The sequence below is a fragment of the Lithobates pipiens genome, unplaced genomic scaffold, assembly GCF_037356315.1.
Source record: "Lithobates pipiens isolate NorthernLeopardFrog02 unplaced genomic scaffold, aLitPip1_a1.2 Scaffold_18, whole genome shotgun sequence".
NCBI classification, from domain to species: Eukaryota; Metazoa; Chordata; class Amphibia; order Anura; family Ranidae; genus Lithobates; species Lithobates pipiens.
The window spans coordinates 442,347,236-442,361,671 of record NW_027507758.1 but is presented as its reverse complement, the minus strand read 5'-3'; the positions used below and the strand labels follow the sequence as shown (position 1 = coordinate 442,361,671).

Below are 14,436 nucleotides of genomic sequence, written 5' to 3'. Positions count from 1 at the left end.
AACCCTGGTCATTGGTTGTCAGGGTCTGCGTGTGGGGGGCTTATCGGAATCCGGGAGCCCCCTTTAATAAGGGGGCCCCCGGATACCGGCCCCCCACCCTATGTGAATGAGTATGGGGTACAATGTACCCCTACCCATTCATCTGTGAAAAAAACATAAAAAAAAAGACAACATACAAGGTTTAAAAATAATTTATTGCACTGCACCCATACTCATTCACATAGGGTGGGGGGGCCGGTATCCAGGGGCCCCCTTATTAAAGGGGGCTCCCGGATTTTGATAAGCCCCCCATCCACAGACCCCAAAAACCAACGGCCAGGGTTGTCGAGAAGAGGTCCTTGTCCTCATCAACATGGGGACAAGGTGCTTTGGGGTGGGTGGGCTGGTCGGCCCCTCCTTCCCCAAAGCACCCCCCATATTGAGGGCACGCAGTCTGGTACGGCTCAGGATGGGGGGGGGCGCTCGCTAGTCCCCATCCCCTTTCTTGACTGGCCGGGTAGCGTGCTCGGATAAGGGTCTGATATGGACCTAGAGGGGGACCCCCATGCCGTTTTTTTGGCGTAGGGCTTCCCCTTTAACTCCATACCAGGTGACGGGGCCAGCGACACCTAGTTCGCTGGTCCTGGCTACCTGGAGTCGCGTTCAAAATGAACAGACTTTCCTCTGTGTGTGTGGGCGAGTCCGTTCATTTCAAAAGTACGGCGGACCGCTAGTTCGGAAAGTCCGGCGGTTTGTCCGCCAGACTAAGTCCGCCGGATAGTCTGATACGTGTGTACGCGGCATGAAAGGTACTAAGTCACTTTCTCCCGCCCCTTTGCCTTAAAGATGCATTACAAGGTGGTCCACAGATGGGTAGCCGCATACTCCTTTCTTGCATGCTTAACTTATGTTCTGCACCCTACTTTGTGAGGACCCCACAGTGGAATACCCACACCCATAGCTTTGGTGGAAACCACCATTGGCTAAACCCCAGGAAAACATTAACTTTTCTAAAGTCCCGCACAACATTAAACCTCACAGTGATAATGCTTCCCTTGCACCAGAGCAGGAACTAATTTAAACACCAGTCTTTACATCTGATTCTAGCTCTATCTCAGGCATGCAGCAAGCGGCCTACCTGACAAAAGCTAAATTTCATATGTCATAATTCCTCAGACAACTAAAGGCCATCTTTGTCCATTGCTGCAAAATGTTACAAAATGCAGCACTTCTTCTCCAGCTTCTCTGTTTTTACCTTTGTTGGATCCTGGTAGGCCTGCCCTGAATGCGGCAGGCACAGAAGGAAATGATTTGAAGCAGTATTCAAGAAGGCTACGGAAATGTTTTCTTCAACACACCCGAAGTTGGAGATTGTTGCAATATACTTGCTGATGTGGATAAGCTCACTTCTGCCATGTGCAAAAGCTTCTGCATTATAGTTCTTGATACTACTCTTCCAATCTCACCAGGCCCCTTTGGGCACAAAGAGACTTGCAAAAAGTGTTAAGATATTCCCTGTTCATGAACAAAAAGAATGGTAATCTCTGATGATTGGATCACTCCAGAAAAGATTTTCCCTCTTTCAAAAATCTTTACCGAACTCTATCCAGTGAAAAAAGAGTTCACTAAAAGGTGGTCTGTTCCTGTAGTCGATCTTTCAGTATGTTAAACTGCAGATAACTGGACTAGGGTAATGAATAAACAAGAGGACCCTGTATTCTAGGGCCTTGCTTTAATGGAGCAATAATAGCAATTACCTTCTGCTCTTCTGTTTTATGTTGATGCCCTAGATACATATCATGAGACAAATTTCCAGAATGGCTCTAATCTCTATTCATGTTCACAGAAACTTGTGGCCTAAAGCCTGGACAGCTGAAGCTGCTGCAAAAAGCGCTTAAAATATATGCCATTTCAAGGCAGCCATCTTTATGAGGAGTCACGTGACCAATTCATCAAAGATGTCACTGGAGGGAATGTCACTTAGAAAGATTCCAACCCCCCCCCCCCCATCTCAGGAGCCTGTACTTGCTCAAAACGCAGACCACCTAACCCAGCCTTCAACTTCAAAACCTAACTTCAGACTTTATTCATAAAGCCCCATTTATAATGAGGGAATGCCCTACATCTTAGAAGTGGGGAAAGTCTATTACAGTTTGCCTCTCTCTGGGTCACAGACATCAGACATCCTATTCCACTCACTGCTTTATTCTCTCATATCAATCAAAAGCTGCCCTGTACTATTTCTTGCCTCAGAGGTAGTTGTACCAGTAACTACAGAAGACAGGTTCAAAAGCTTGTACCCAAACCTGTTCATGCTACCAAAGCCCAACAGGGGTATTCTTCCTATTCTTGACTTAAAATTACTCAATAAATACCTTCAAAATCCAAAATTTTACATGAAATCTGCAAGATCAGTAACCACCCCCTTCAAATGGGGAATACCTCACATTTGTAGACATGCAAGCTGCCTATTTGCTTAGTCATTTTTATCCACCTCATCAGCCCTTTCTACACTTTGCAGAGACAGACAACCATTTCCAGTTTGCCACACTGCCCTTTACCCTTTTGTCCACACCCAGAGTATTCACAATAGACTTAAGTCTTCTTTACATTCCCAGAACTCAGGGCATACATCACCCAGGTTATCTAAATCAGTGGTTCTCAACTATGTCCTCAAGTACCCACAACAGGCCATGTTTTGGGAATTTCTCTTAGATAAAATAACTGTCCAAAATACCAAGCCATTGACTCTGGATTAAAGCATTTGTGCAAAATAAAGGAAAACCTGCAAACATGGCCTATTGGGGGTACTTGAGGATAGGGTTGAGAACACACTGATCTAAATGACCTTCAGTTGAAGGACTCCTCTCCCTTACATTGGTCTGTTTAAGGGCATTCAGTGCACACAATCGCTGCATCTGTTAGTAGAGTAAAAAGTTATTTTGTCCTGCTTGACTTGAAATGCTTGCTTAGTCCAGTGAATAATCCCCAAAATGTTTGGATAGGATTCACCCTAGTTACTGATAACATTCACTACATTATTAAAGCAGCTGATGAGCAAATCTTGTTGAACTGAATGTTACTTTGGGAGAATCTCCATGGGACACAGGAGCAGCTTTTCAGGCTCTTCAGGAGGACCTTTCACTACAGAGTCTGCTTCCAAAGTGAAAGCATATGCTAGCTCTCCCATTCTGGATGCTATCTTGTCCCCTGGACGCTATTCTCCTCTGGCTGATAGCCACCTGGAGGCCTTGGAGATGGTGTTATCACACCCACTCCACGGTGTCAGAGTAATCCTTCTGACCACTGTTTTGCCAATACTTTGCAGGCTGTTTTATAGGCTTGTAAGACTGTCATCTACAAAAATTAAGGGCTGCTTTCTTCAACCAGCAATGAGCATATCTCATTTTAAAATGAAAACCACAGTGATACATACTGTCGAGTGAATGCATATTGATTTCAAATAAAAAAAAGGTTGGGCAAATTACACATCTTAACTTTATTTACATAGCTAGGTCAACATATATTTTTGCAAAGTGAAAGGAAATATCTTCAACCCAAAATGTCACTTCCACCCATAGATCTTAACTGCCCCCCGCGGGACACGCAGCACGGCTATCGCGGCCACACCGTGTTGCTCTTTAACTGCTTGCCGCCCGACGGCTGTCATATGATGATCAGGCGGCACGACTCTCATTCTGGGAGGGCGTCATATGATGTCCTCCCATTTAAACAGGGAATGCGCACGATTGTGCGCGCGGATCCCTGTTCCTTCGGTGGCAACATGTCACGGAGACACCGCTCGCCACTGAGGGAGGTGAACAGCCATTGGACATGGCTGTTTACCATGTGATGCTGCTTTGCGCTGCATGCGATCGTGGTGGTGTGTTCCCGGGAACACTGCTCGTCACTGACGCTTGTAAACAGCCATTGGCCGGCGGGCGTTTACCATGTGATCGGCTGTGATCCTTTCACAGCCAATCACTAAATGTCAGCAAACCGCGCTAACGAGATGTTACCGGGTTCTCCTCCTCACACACCAATCACACGTGAGGAGGAGATTGCGGAAACATCTCTTTACCGCCTACAGTGTACACCAACACACACTGATTGCCCCCCAATAAAGAAGACCTATCACCACCCATCAAAGTAACCGAATACCTGTCACAGTCCATCTGAGTACCCGAGTACCTGTTACAGTCCATCAGAGTACCTGCGTACCTGTTACAGTCTATCAGAGTACCTGAGTACCTGTCACAGTCCATCTGAGTACCCGAGTGCCTGTCACAGCCCATCTGAGTACCCGAGTGCCTGTCACAGGCCATCTGAGTACCCGAGTACCTGTCACAGTCCATCAGAGTACCCAAGTACCTGTCACAGTCCATATGAGTACCCGAGTACCTGTCACAGTCCATTTGAGTACCCGAGTACCTGTCACAGCCCATCTGAGTACCCGAGTGCCTGTCACAGTCCATCACAGTACCCAAGTACCTGTCACAGTCCATATGAGTACCTGTCACAGTTCATATGAGTACCCGAGTACCTTAGTACCTGTCACAGTCCATATGTGTACCGAGTACCTGTCACCGCCTTTTATAGTACCCTGAAGGTACTACTTCAATTTTGGTCCTCTGTATGTGGCCAGGCTGTGTAAAAGTCTCACACATGTGGTATTGCCATACTTGAGAAGAGTAGCAGAATGTGTTTTAGGGTATCAATTTTTCTATATACATGCTATATGTTGGAAATATCTTATAAATTGACAACTTTGTGTAAAAAAAAATGCGTTTTCATTTTTTTTCCACATTTTACAAAAACTTCTGGAAAAAAATGAACCTTTTAAAAGACTCATTCTGCCTCATAGATTATACGTTGGGGTGTTTTCTTTCCAAAATGGGGTCATTTTGTGGGCAATTCCATTGTCCTTGTGCTCCAGAGCCTTCAAAAGTGTCGGTGGTTGAGAAATGAGACGTGTCATTTATGCTCCTAGAACGCCTGAAGGTGCCACTTCAATGTTGGGCCTTTGTATGTGGCCAGGCTGTGTAAAAGTCTCACACATGTGGTATCGCCATACTTGGGAAGAGTAGCAGGATGTATTTTGGTGTGTAATTTGTTGTATGTATATGCTGTTTGTGAGAAATAACCTGATATGACAATTTTGTAAAAAAAAAATCTTAATTTTGCAAAGGATTGTGGAAAAAAATTACAACTTAAAAAAACTCACCATGCTACTTACTTAATACCTTCGAATGTCTACTTTTTAAAAAGGGGTCATTTGGGGGGTATTTGTACTTTCCTGACTTGTTAGTGTCTCAAGAAATGAGATACACCTCATGTACTGAAGGCCTGATCAGATGTGCTCAATTTTCAGTGATTGGCACCATAGTTTGTAGACTCTATAACTTTCACAAAGACCAAATAATATTCACTAATTTGGGTTATTTTTACCAAAGATATGTAGCAGTATACATTTTGGCCAACATTTATGAAAAAAAATACTTATTAGCAAAATTTTATGACAGAAACAAAGAAAAAAATGTTTTTTTCACAAAATGTATGTTTTTTGCTTATTCATAGCACAAAAAATATAAAACCCGCTAGTGATTAAACACAACCAAAAGAAAGCTCTATTTGTGTAAAAAAAAGGACGCAAGTTTCATATGGGTACAGTGTTGCATGACTAATTGTCATTCAAACTGTAGGAGTAATGAAAGGTGAAAATTGGTCTGGGCAGGAAGAGGGTGTAAGTGCATTGTATTGAGGTGGTTAACCATGTGATCAGCTGTGTCCAATCACAGCCGGTCACATGTAAACACAGATATGCCGGTAATCAGCTCTCCTTGCTTCACACTGACAGAGTGTGAGGAGAGGAGAGCCGATCAGCGGCGTCTCCTCACAGGGGGACACGTAGGAATGTAATCAGGGCACTGATCATCAAGTGCCACCAATCAGTGCCCATTAGCCATGCCAGTCAGTGCTGGCAATCAGTGCCGCCTGTCAGTGCTGCCCATGAATGCCCATCACTGCTGTCCATCAGTGCCCATCAGTGCCACCCATCAATGCCCATCAGTGCCCATATGTACCACCTATCCATGCTGCCTATCAGTGCCCGCCACTGCCGCCTATCAGTGCCTGCCACTGCCGCCTATCAGTGCCCGGCAGTGCTGCCTATTGGTGCCCATCAGTGTCACCTAACCGTGCCCATCAGTGCCGCCTATCAGTGCTTATCAGTGCCACCCCTCAGTGCTCATAAGTGTGGCATATTAGTGCCTCTTCATCAGTGCCACCTCATCAGTGCCCATAAGTTCCGCCTTATCAGTGCCAAAAGTGCCACTTCATCAATGCCCACAAGTTCAGCCTATCAGTGCCCATCGGTGCTGCCTCATCAGCGCACAGCAGTGAAAATTACTTAGTTACAAAATTTACAGACAGAAAAAAGTAAAATACATTTTTTTTCAAAATTGTTGGTCTTTTTTGTAAAACATTAAAAACCCAGCAGTGATTAAATACCACCAAAAGAAAAAAAAAGGGGGGGGGGGGGTGTTGCGCTCCTATTTGAAATATTTAGTGCAATATTAGCAAAGTAATGTAATTGGCTATGTAATATATATCGCAATAATAGGTAAAGTGCAAAACTAATTACATTAATAAATGAATATATAAAAAAAAAAACTATAATAGTTATGACACTTGTGCAAAAATAAATAGAACAATTATTAAGTGATATAAGAAATCACATTAAAGGCGCAACTATAGGTGATTATATCACTGTGCAAAATATATGACGCATACGTGAATCATTCATATGGTGACTGATATAGAGAGATATAAAGCAAATAAAACTAAAAAGTAACAGAAAGATAATAATTTAAATCATCTAGCTAAACAGCTAAAATTGTTTAGCTAGATGATTTAAATTATTATCTTTCTGTTACTTTTTAGTTTTATTTGCTTTATATCTCTCTATATCAGTCACCATATGAATGATTCACGTATGCGTCATATATTTTGCACAGTGATATAATCACCTATAGTTGCACCTTTAATGTGATTTTTTATATCACTTAATAATTGTTCTATTTATTTTTGCACAAGTGTCATAACTATTATAGTTTTTTTTATATATTCATTTATTAATGTAATTAGTTTTGCACTTTACCTATTATTGCGATATATATTAGGTAGCCAATTACATTATTTTGCTAATATTGCACTAAATATTTCAAATAGGAGCGCAACACCACCCCCCCCCCCCCCCCCTTTTTTCATTTCACATTAATTTGGACGTGAGTTTGGTCCATACGGTGTATGCAGCACTTGTTTCTTTGCTATTTTTATTCACAAATCCATTTTAGCGTAGGAGTACCCACTTTTATACCACCAAAAGAAAGATCTATTTTGTGAAAAAAATTATAACAAATTTGTTTGGGTATAGTGTAGAATGACCGCACAATTGGCATTCAAAGTTTGACAGCATTGAAAGCTGAAAAATGGCCTGGGCAGGAAGGCCTGGTAGGCAAGTGGTTAAAGAGACTTTTTTTTTTCTTTCAAATGACATCATTTTTTTTATAGCACTTTAGTGTAAATATGAGGTCTTTTTTGACCCCAAATCTCATATTTAAGAGGTCCTGTCATGCTTTTTTTTTCTATTACAAGGGATGTTTACATTCCTTGTAATAGGAATAAAAGTGACACAAATTTTTTTTTTTTAAAGAACAGTGTAAAAATAAAAACGAAAAGGACAAAATAAATAAAAAAACAAACATTTTTTACTTTTAATATATTTTTATTTTCAATATGCAAATATAACAAAAACGTACAGTACATTGAACATGACACCGGGGGGAAGGCCCCCAGTGTAGCATTATATAAGGCGAACAGTCTGGAAACTTGTTTATGAACTGTTTCTGCATGTAGATCAGGTGGGCTGTCATTCTAGCAGACTGGGTAGTGCTGCTGTAGGGTCTAACCTGAGGCCAGACCCCCAGAGGAGCGTGATTCCCCCTGTCTCCGGCACCCCTGATGGGATCTTACTGTGCCAGAGGAGGAGTCGCCCCACCCCCCCGTTTCCCTGCCCCGGGCCAACCTAATTTGAAGGCTGGACTAACGGGGTTTACCCAATGTCTATAAAGACAGTCCAGGGATACCGTCAGACTGAGTGGTGACAGAATAGTAGCATGGGTGTAGAAAGATGCGATAGAAAAGGGGGGTAGAGGGAAAATTAAAAGAGAAGGGGGGAGGGGGAGATGCATGCCCGTTTTTTGGACTGTGGGAGGTTGTGTGCCCGCAGGAACACCAGGTATGAGGGAGACTCCAATATAGTGGGCCCAAGGCTACTGGTCAACTTTTCTTGGGTCATAATCCATGACATCTTCCTTTTGACTGCCATCACAGACGGTTATGGCTGTTTCCAGGCTTTGGTGATTGTGAGTTTAGCTTCTAGGAGGTGTAGACATGTCACTGGAGAAGTGGTTGAGGGGGTGTACATCTCACCTAGGTTGCTACACAGTGTGAGATGGTAAGTCCAGGATGGATCAGTTTCTCAGCAGCAATATGCTGCTGAGTTGTTATTTAATCTTGCCGGGCCTGGGTTTATATGGAATGGCAGGTAGGTTTGGTAGAGGGACCTGTCATTCCACACCCCCCATCCCTCGTTCCAGTTCTGGGTTTTGGATCAGGTGAGCTTTGATCCTAATTAGCCTGGGAAGGTAAAGGCTCTGCGGGCCTGCAGGTGTTTGCTCTCAGCCAGGGAAACGAACAGTCTGTGTGTTTGAGGAAGCTGCAAGCACAGCCACTGCTGGAGCTAAAATCCACCCTGCGATATCCAGGCGAAAGACGCTGTGTTTATAAGTGTCAGATAGGTGAGAAGAACCTGTTTAGTAAGCGCCCAGCCGGGCTAGGTTGTTTGTTTCTGTTATTATTTTGTTCCTGTTATACACAAGAAGCACGGTGTTGCTGTATATTTTGTTTGTTGGACTGTTTGTGCCACGAATAAACGCCAAGGTCTGCTTTATAAGTCCAAGTCTGCTGTGAACTGTGTCCAAACACACCCTACCCCGGGAAGATCCCTTACAATTGGTGGAGAATGCGGGCAGTGAAGTGGGCCCTAGAATCTTTAAAGTATTACTTGCTAGGCAGGAAATTCAAGTTGGTGACAGACCATGCCCCCCTAACATGGATGAAGTTAAACAAGGAGAGAAATGCAAGAGTGACTAGATGGTTTCTGTCCTTACAAAACTTTAATTTCACTGTGGAACACAGGCCAGGGAAATTACAGGCAAATGCTGACGCATTGTCGAGGGTGAGTTGTCTGTGGGGACAAAAGGCTCAGCCCTCCGGTCTGAAAAAGAGGGGGGGGATATGTAGACATGTCACTGGAGAAGTGGTTGAGGGGGTGTACATCTCACCTAGGTTGCTACACAGTGTGAGATGGTAAGTCCAGGATGGATCAGTTTCTCAGCAGCAATATGCTGCTGAGTTGTTATTTAATCTTGCCGGGCCTGGGTTTATATGGAATGGCAGGTAGGTTTGGTAGAGGGACCTGTCATTCCACACCCCCCATCCCTCGTTCCAGTTCTGGGTTTTGGATCAGGTGAGCTTTGATCCTAATTAGCCTGGGAAGGTAAAGGCTCTGCGGGCCTGCAGGTGTTTGCTCTCAGCCAGGGAAACGAACAGTCTGTGTGTTTGAGGAAGCTGCAAGCACAGCCACTGCTGGAGCTAAAATCCACCCTGCGATATCCAGGTGAAAGACGCTGTGTTTATAAGTGTCAGATAGGTGAGAAGAACCTGTTTAGTAAGCGCCCAGCCGGGCTAGGTTGTTTGTTTCTGTTATTATTTTGTTCCTGTTATACACAAGAAGCACGGTGTTGCTGTATATTTTGTTTGTTGGACTGTTTGTGCCACGAATAAACGCCAAGGTCTGCTTTATAAGTCCAAGTCTGCTGTGAACTGTGTCCAAACACACCCTACCCCGGGAAGATCCCTTACAGAGGATAAAGTGGATTAGTGTCTGAGTAGCCTTAGGGAGTTGAGGGATGTATGCATTGAGGAGGGCCACCTCTGGGTATCTGGGGACCTGGCATTCGGTCACCTTGTAGATCATATTGAAGATTTGTCTTCAAAATGTGCAAATCTTGGGGCACTCCCACCAAATATGAGCCATTGAGCCTAGTAACTGGCAACCTCTAAAACAGAGTGGGTTAGCTGAGGGGTTATTGGCCGCCAGCCTGGTAGGGGTAAGATACCATCTGGTCAATATCTTAATGCTTGCCTCCATCAGGGAGACATTCTGGATTCCTTTGAAGGATTTGGAGAATGCTGCATGCCAGGTTTCCAGTCCCCAGCTGCATTGAAAATCAGGCTGTCATGTAAGCAGCTTTTTCGGTTGGGTGAGTGAGAGCCGAGTATATCACAGAAATGCCACCCCTCTGCTCCACGGCTTGTCCACACCATATCTCATAAGCTGTGAATTTGGGAGGAAGGAAAATGGGAGATTTGTCGAAACCTGAACCTTTCGGAATCAGGGAGCTCTAAATAATTGACACAGTAGCTGCGGATGATGAGGCCACTAGAGGTGAAGCATTGTCCTATACGGTATAGTCCTTGGTCCAACCACCACTTAAATGCTATAATGTCCAAGCCAGGTGGAAAATCCGGGTTGTGCTACAGGTGGGTGAGAGGGTGCCCCATGGATACCAGAGCTGAATTGTTTCTAAGGCTGTCCCATAGGGCGCAAGAGTGGGAAAAGGTGGGGGAGAGTATGGGGGCGGTTCTTCTGAGGGCAACAGATGAGGTAATCTAATGTGAAGTGGGAGTGGCCTGCCTTTCGATTGCCACCCAGTCATATTTTTCATATCTGGTGTATATTGTGGAGAGTTGAGCCAGTCTTGCTGTTGTATAATATTTGTGTAAATTGGGGAGGCCTAGATCAGCCCTGCGTCTATGGAGAAAGGGTGCTTTGGGGGATGCGGTACCCCAAGTTTCCCCAGGTGTATTTAAGTATTCTACTCTGGAGAGACTTCAGGTGGTCTTTCCTAATTGGGATGGGGAGGGACCGGTAGAAATAGAGGATTCTCTGGAGTAGGGTCATTTTAAATCAGTTGATCCTACCTAGCCATGTGAGCTCATGCTTGGACCAAAGTTTAAGGTCTGCTTCTAGTTTCTTGTATAATGGGGGATAATTGTGAGTGTAAAGAGTTTCCGTTTTAGCCATCAGGGAGATACCCAAGTAATGTATGGAAGTGTCATTCCAGTCAAATTTGAACGACTGTTTCAGCAAGGAGACTGTCTCGGAGGGCATGGACACGTTAAGGGCTTGTGATTTAGAGAGGTTGACTCACAGTCCTGAGATTTTGGAAAAGTCATCTAGGACTTGGCAAAGATTGGGTAGGGAAGTTAGGGGGGAAGTGAGAAATAAAAGGATGTTGTCTGCAAACAATCGGCATTTATGGGTCTTGTCTCCACAGGTCACCCCTTTAGTGTTTGGGTTTTGTCGGACAGCGATTGCTAGGGTCTCTATTGCTATTGCAAATATGAGTGGGGATAGTGGACACCCTTGTCTGGTGCCTCTTGTGATGTCTATTGGTTTGGAGTAGTGCCCCTGCAGATGTATGAGTGCTTTCGGTCGTGAGTAAAGTGGCTGTAATAGTCCCATAAAGCATTTCCCAAATTCCCAGCGTTGCATACGGGAGAAAATATAGGGCCATGACACTGTGTCAAAGGCCTTCTGAAGGTCTAATGATAGGAGAAACCTTTGCTGTTTTGTACTCCCCACCCAGTTAGTTTGTAGGAGCGAGGTTACGTCTATTGCCCATCGGATTTGGTCTTGGCCTTGTCTACCGGGGATAAATCCCACTTGGTCCTTATGTATGTATTGACTGATGAAGGAGGCTAATCTGTTCGCCAGGATTTTGGTTTGTATTTTTAAATCATTATTTATGAGGGAAATTGGGTGATAATTGCTAATGTCTTCATGATTTTTGTCTGGTTTGGGTATGACTGTGATATATGCTGTGTTGAGATGGGTATCTAGGGGGTACCATTGGGTTTTGGAGTTGAAGAATTTATTCAAGTGAGGTGTTAGGGTATCTGCAAAGGTATTGTAGTAGGGGATGGACAGACTGTCCGGTCCTGGGGCTGACCCCTTTTTGAGGTCCTTGATGACCCCCAGCACCTCCTCCACTGTAATGGAACAATCCATCCTGTCTTTGCGTGCAACATTTAGGGAAGGGATGGGTAGGCCATCCAGGAACCGCAAGACCGAGTCTCCGTCGGTCTGAGTGTGACAGCTATATCATTTTGAGTAGAACCCCTGAAAAGCATCCAGTATCTTGACTGGGTTGGTCGTGGGGGGTTGACCCGCTATTCTAATCTTGAGCATAGTGTGGACCCTGATGCGAAGGGAGAGTTTATCTCTATCTAATAGAGGCACCATTTTATCTGCTTGTGCGTAGAATTTGTGTCCGCTCCAGTGGATGGATTTTTCGGCCTTTTCTGTGAGTGCAAGATTGAGATCTAGTCTGGCTTTATCTATCTGGGTTATGGTGATCTTGGACGGATCGTTTTTGTGTATAGCCCATAGGGCAACATATTTCTGTTCCAGACGAGCTAGATCGGCCTGCCTTTTACGCTTAACTTGGGTGGAAATTTGAATAAGTTTGCCTCTGATGAAGGCTTTGTGAGCAGCCCAGAGCATTTCTGCAGTGGTGTCTTCTGTATCATTAATTGCAAAGTATTCTTGTAGGGCTTTTTTGATTTCCATGGTTCTTACGGTATCGGAGAGTATTGACTCAGTTAATCTCCATTGTCCTCGTGTCCCACCCAGGGCCCCGGAAAGGATAGATATGACTACTATTGAGTGGTCTGACAATGCCGTGTCCCTGATGTGAGTGTTGAGGACTACTGGGAGAAGGGTGGAGGGGGTGAGGATATGGTCAATCCTTGCGTATGTGTTATGAGGGTGTGCGTAGTGGGTAAAGTCCCTTTGGAGGGGTTTAGTTCTCTCCAGGTATCTGCCAATCTGTGAGCATGTAGTACCTTGGCTATTTTGAGACTTTCTTTTGTTGGTCTAGTCAGTTGGGACTTAGGGGGTTTGGATTTGTCTAGGCCCTAGTCAAATGCGACATTCGAGTCTCTCCCAAAAATGATCGTTCCTTCTAATCTCGAAGAAAGGGTGCTCATTAGGGTGTTAAAAAATTTTGCCTGTCCTTTTATTGGGTGTGTAGTATGACACTAGGGAATAGAGGTGACACCCCAACATGCCTTTCAACAAAATAAACCTCCCTCTGGGTCAATATAGTCAGAGGTTTTCACAAAGTTACAGGATTTTAACATAATGATTGCCACCCCCCTGGTTTTGTTTTCTGCGCTGGCTAGAAAGAAGTGAGCAAAGTGTGGGTGGAGGAACTTGGAACTATACCATGAAGGCATGAAGGAAAGTGCATTTCTTGTAGCATAAGAATATCTAGCTTGAGGGACTTATAGTAGTCTAGTACCTTCCTCCTCTTGATCGGGGAGTTTAGGTCCTGAACATTGTGGGAAGTGATGTGGATTTTAGCTTCTGGGCCGTCAGCCATGGAACAGAGGAGGTGAAAAGCCGCTTACCTCATCCTCACTCACCCTTAGAAGTCTTGTAACCGAGACTGTTTCCGGGGGCTCTCTGTCCTGTCTGAGTGGAGCCTTGGCGCCCAACTCCTAGAAGGCGTGTTGTTGGTCTGAAAAAAACAGTGGCATTAGGCACATTTTTGAGGAGAAGAAAGTGAGGGGGAGGAGGAGGGCGGAAAGAAAAGAGTAGGTGGAAAAAGCTCTCCAAGAAAGATGAACCAGATTTAGGGGGGGATACCCCCAAAGCCCCTGAACAATAAACAAATTGCATCTGTCCCATAAGGGCGCCGACAACATAGCCCTCAGAGACCTTCTGGTGTCTAAGGGTTAGGTGTTCCATCCCGGGACAGGGCGCCCTAAGAATAAAATTTCTTACAAGTAAAAAATGAATGCATAGCTTTCTATGGCTTTGTCAAGTGTGAGCCTCCACCACCCGTCTGGAGAATCCTACCTCCCCGATAAAAGGAAGGGGGATATTTCCCAGGACCAGCAGGTAAACAGCTTCTCCAGGTGCTACAGTCCTGTGAGACTCCCCCCCCCCTCCACTAGAGAGTGTGTTGGGGGATCGAGGGCAATTCCCTTCTGTAATGTGCAGTCACTGCTCTTCTGAAGGAGGTGGAGAGTACCTAAAAAGTTGACCGGTCTAACCCGGGGATTCTTGGATATCCTGGTGTATTCCAGGGTCAGATCACTTAACAAGAACAAAACGCCAACATATAAAAACAGTGTTCAAACCACATATGTGAGGTATCGCTGAAATCGATAGAGTGAGAGCAATAATGCTAGCCCTAGACCTCCTCTGTAACTCAAAACATGCAACCTGTAGAATTTTTTAAACGTTGCCTATGGAGATTT

At 44.6% G+C, this 14,436-nt stretch overlaps 1 protein-coding gene across 3 annotated transcripts in view; it reads left to right on the top strand.

The window, feature by feature from the left end:
• MED12L (mediator complex subunit 12L) overlaps positions 1–14,436 on the top strand; it is a 740,921-nt gene that overhangs the window by 227,521 nt on the left and 498,964 nt on the right. The gene's annotated exons all lie outside the window — the stretch shown is intronic.